The sequence below is a fragment of the Bombus impatiens genome, unplaced genomic scaffold (assembly GCF_000188095.3).
Source record: "Bombus impatiens unplaced genomic scaffold, BIMP_2.2 scf_0359, whole genome shotgun sequence".
NCBI lineage: Eukaryota > Metazoa > Arthropoda > Insecta > Hymenoptera > Apidae > Bombus > Bombus impatiens.
Genome location: NT_176778.1, coordinates 29,559 through 34,718, shown reverse-complemented (window position 1 = coordinate 34,718; position 5,160 = coordinate 29,559). Strand labels below are relative to the sequence as shown.

Sequence of the window (5,160 nt, the reverse complement as noted above, 5' to 3'; positions counted from 1 at the left end):
TACTAGATCTAAGTTAGTTTTAGGATCGTGGAGTTTAAATGCTCCGTTTTTAAAGACTGAAGAATCACACATATTGGAGAGCCATATCATACATCTATAGAATCTGGCTGTGTTCCCGGACACGAAAAACATTACATATCCGAAAGGCGGGATATCGAAATCCACGAAATAAGGCTACGCGTGGGATCGGGACCTCCAGGAGGCTCAAAGGAAGGACGTGGGAATTAGGACATTGCGACTAGGGTGCGAACACAGCCTTCTGGGTGGAATAGCCGTTTACTATGCGCCAAGGGCCCGTACTATCATTCTCAGGCATAGAAGGGGCAGTACGGGCTCCCCGTAGTCTCTAATTTTGCCGTAGTTCCTATAATATTTCTTTTTTTACTAAAATTTAAGTTTGTTAGCGATAGAAAAGTACGATCAGGTCACAAGTGACTCGAAACAGCACGGTTAAAGAAAAAGCATGTTACAAAGGAAAGAAACGAAATTAGTAATATGTATGAACTTATTGATACAGCTATTGCATAATGACGAAAACTAGAAGCGAAAATCTTTTTACGTCCAAAAACTGCTACACGTTAAACCGTTATAAAACATTTACCTAAATTACATAGGAGCAATGGGCACCAAGAAAGTAGGAGAATCTCAATCAAGAATATACAAAAATGCAACAATGTTTTCGTACAATGTTCTTGTTATAAAAATTTCAAAACGGCAGCATCCAGTCCTGACAAATGCTCTTACCAAGTTTTTGTAAGAAATTTTAGAGTTAAGAAATTTTAGAGCAAGAGTAATGTAAACTAAATTGATCGAGCTTTCATCTACCGTCTCGTTAAATTGTTTAGAATAAGCAGCATTCTTGATCACAGAAAGATCGTAATGGTTACTTTCACACGATCTTAGAAACTTGACTCGATGAATCGAAGCAACAGCTTTGGACGCGGAAAAGCGATTGACGCAGCTGCAACCGCGCTTCATTCAATGTGCTCGCAAACACGTTCATCCGCGAATCCAGCTTCGTCACCGGACTGTGCCGGCTTTCTTGGTAGCAGAGTGAATAAACTACAATACGCGGTTACATCGATAATTGCGTGGGTCTAATAAACGTATTTATAAGGAACTAGATAGCATGTATGTAATTATTCCTTCCATGAAAAAGAATTCTTCGGAAGAAACTACGAACAAGCACTCTATATAAAATTCTATAGTATTATTCATATTCATTACTTTCATTTTTATTGCTAATTCTGTTCATTGCAGTTAAATGCACGTATCTTAATTGTTTCCTAATAATCTCAGAAAAAACGATTAAAAAAAGAGTAATTTCCTCAATACGTTAAAATATATCTATTTCTAGAACGCATTCGGAATCCACATGGAAGGACGAGCATCGTTCACGAGATCAGTCTTCCTCGGTTCAAAGATCGAACGTATCCGACGATTCAAACGAATTTCACTACTGGGAAACATTCTTTGCAAAAGTAGCCTGACAATCGATCGAACACAGAACGTAGGCTGTTCCGTTCCAGCATTTTCGTTTCATTGCGTTAATCATGCGATGGCCAGCTGGGCGGCCGAGAATCAAAATCGGGAATGATATCGAAACGAACTGTCGCTTCAAACGCTGAACAGCTACGAAACAACGCGATTCTCCACAAATAGTAATCGTATTAATGTATAATCGTATACACATATGTATGTATTTTGTATATCGCTATCACTATATGTATTCTGGAGGATATTTTACTTTTAAATTTCTCATAAACTTATAAACATTCGCAGTCTAACAACTATTAAATGAAAGAGAACACAAATTCACTTAAACGAGCGGAGTGAATAAACTACATGCAACACGCGGTTACATCGATAATTGCGTGGATCTAATAAACGTATTTATAAGGAACTAGATAGCATGTATGTAATTATTCCTTCCATGAAAAAGAATTCTTCGGAAGAAACTACGAACAAGCAATCTATATAAAATTCTATAGTATTATTCATATTCATTACTTTCATTTTTATTGCTAATTCTGTTCATTGCAGTTAAATGCACGTATGTTAATTGTTTCCTAATAGTCTCAGAAAAAACGATTAAAAAAAGAGTAATTTCCTCAATACGTTAAAATATATCTATTTCTAGAACGCATTCGGAATCCACATGGAAGAACGAGCATCGTTCACGAGAACAGTCTTCCTCGGTTCAAAGATCGAACGTATCCGACGATGCAAACGAATTTCACTCCTGAGAAACATTGTCTGCAAAAGTAGCTTGACAATCGATCGAACACAAAACGTAGGCTGCTCCGTTCCAGCATTTTCGTTTCATTGCGTTAATCATGCGATGGCCAGCTGGGCGGCCGAGAATCAAAATCGGGAATGATATCGAAACGAACTGTCGCTTCAAACGCTGAACAGCTACGAAACAACGCGATTCTCCACAAATAGTAATCGTATTAATGTATAATCGTATACACATATGTATGTATTTTGTATATCGCTATCACTATATGTATTCTGGAGGATATTTTACTTTTAAATTTCTCATAAACCTATAAACATTCACAGTCTAACAACTATTAAATGAAAGAGAAAACAAATTCACTTAAACATATGATGGAAATTTGTTCCTTGCATCGAGACAAAGAAATTAGAAACCATATGTTTCACATCTTCAGAAAATTAAATTCTATTGCATACATCCAATATCTCAGCGCTCTTATTCATGGTTTCTCTTTTCTACTACACCAGGCAATACATATACATATATTAACGAAAGGAGAGCCTCCTTCCATTTCTGGAAACAACCGGAAAATTAAATATGAGAGTGAATCCAAAAGATGAAAGTAATTAACGAAGGAAGGAAGAAAGGCAAACAATTATATAATGGAGATTGATATACCTGATCTATAAGTATATGTAATAAAAATCAAGAAGAATATACCTAAAACTTCGTATACATACTATTGTTATGTCTTATGACCCCAACATATATCATCAACTATATCAACATATATCATCAGTTCAAACATACTTGCTCGGACTCGCAATAATCCGAAGGAACCGTTAATTGCCGTGCCTAAACTCCTGTTTACTGCGACCAAGTCTATTGTCATCAACATTTAGATTTTTACTTACTTTCGAAGCCCTTAATTTATACCACGCATCCTTAACGTTGAGACGCTCCTTATTGCTTGTCACGGTAAAGAACGGGAAAAGTGTCCATCCCATCCTTATCTACCAGTTTTCCAATTAGCAGCAATGACCGTTGTCCTCACTTCCTCGATGAAAATTGTAATAAACGAATCCGCCTGTCTCGTGTTCCAGGCACACCGATCAGTAGTTTTGCTCCTCGACCTCACAATCTCCGAACTTCATTTGTTAACAACTCATCGGTCTAAACGCACTTTCCAGATTTTAAAAGTTGTCGGAAACAAAGAGTCGTATTTAAATTCTTAATTCAGTGTTAATATCATTCGAACCACCCCTATGATCTTAACCGAGATAGGGTATCGGCTGATTCGTTTTCTCCTGTTTCAGCGCCGACATCTTGAAGTTGTTTCGAGTGCGTACAAGAATATTGCTCGACGTGTCACCTAGTTCATCGCAGAAAGCTAAAGTCGGTTCTTTCGCTATTTGCAATTCTATGGTTTCCAGCAACAATCAACATACCACGCAGTCCACATCCACGAGCCTCAACGATCTCGGCACCCATTCGAAACTGCTTCGATTTGGCTGCCACTACATTTACATCCATCTTCGAAATCACGTAGAAAGGTCCAACATCTTTTTTCTTTTCTACGGAGACGCCAAGGTTCTCGGATCTTTTCATTTTGCTTCAACAATGGACAACCTCGGGATTTTCCGGTTCCACATTCGACCACGATCTCTGTGGTTTAGCGTATTGTAGGCTGTTGACAAGCGTGACGTAGTTTTTAGTGACTGGTGGACTTACGGGTATTATTCAGGATCCTTTCGACGTTTTACAGTCGCGTTTTTCCGACATACTCGTGCTGGATTTTGTTTCTTCGATTGTACGTTTCACAGGATACTCCGTGAATTCTACGAAATCCACTTCGCAACCGTCCATGTTGTCTCTATCAGAAGCTACCGCGGTTATGTCCGTTGTAACCGATGTTGCTATTACCAACTATGTGGCGATGTGGCGATCAGCCAGGTTGCGACTGGTCGGTGGATATCGCGAACCTTGAATGCCATTAATGCTGAAAGTGGCGGAAGATTAAAGATGTAGAGTAATGTTGTGTCTACTTGGTTTATTTACACTGTTTACTAGAAACGCAGCAGTGCGTAAGGAGTTTCTACTAAGGCTGGTGCATGATGAGCTTCTCTTGCCGAGTGTGTGTTGAAGACTGAATACTCATCTTGAAGCGCCTGGTCCTTATATTCTAGCTCTCCGTCCAGGAGGTGCTTTTCTAGCCATATCTCCTTTGAGGAGGAAATCTATTCCTATACAATCTGGTAACTATCCTACCGTCGTGAGTGTATCCCATCTGGTGTTTATGTCTAACTTTAGAGCGGACCCGTCGACCACTCCGGGTGGCAGGCAACCTCTTGACGCACTATAAGTTTTATAACTAGGGAGGTAGGAATTTCCAACTTCCCAAAAAGGACTTATGTGCTATCTGTGTCGTACCAAAGCCCACTCAAATTCCAGAATAACTGATACATCTAATTTATTTTTGTTTATGACGACGGTATCCTCGCCACGAAAAAGATTCGTGGAAACTACAACTGCCTTGCATTCTTTCCTACTTTTTCCAATAAAAACACCAAGAGATCCGTTTCCTTTTTCGACCACGATCGAGCTTGCAAAGTCAGATTGAGACTGACGTATTGATCCGCTCGCACTGATCGATACCGGTGTTTATCAATGCGGTCAAATTGCAATCTCCGATCTTAACGTCTCTATAACGCTTTTCTCTAATGAGTGCGACACACTACATGCATTCTTAGGGGACTTACATCGTTAAATTGCGATGTGATATGCCCGTACTTCTGGCATTTGAAAAACCTGGCAACTCTGCTTTTCATTAGGCAGCTTCGCACTTACTTAGGTGATTTTTACTTCCGCACAGAAAGCTCCATCGCGTTCCATCCTCTTGGATCCTTCTTCGACTCGCTTGCTTTTCATCTTCGCGTTTT

The 5,160-nt window shown here is 39.3% G+C and overlaps 1 pseudogene; it reads right to left on the bottom strand.

The window, feature by feature from the left end:
• Nucleotides 1–2,133: 2,133 nt before the first annotated feature.
• LOC117151668 lies at nucleotides 2,134–4,571 on the bottom strand (annotated as a pseudogene).
• Between the last annotated feature and the right edge of the window lie 589 nt (nucleotides 4,572–5,160).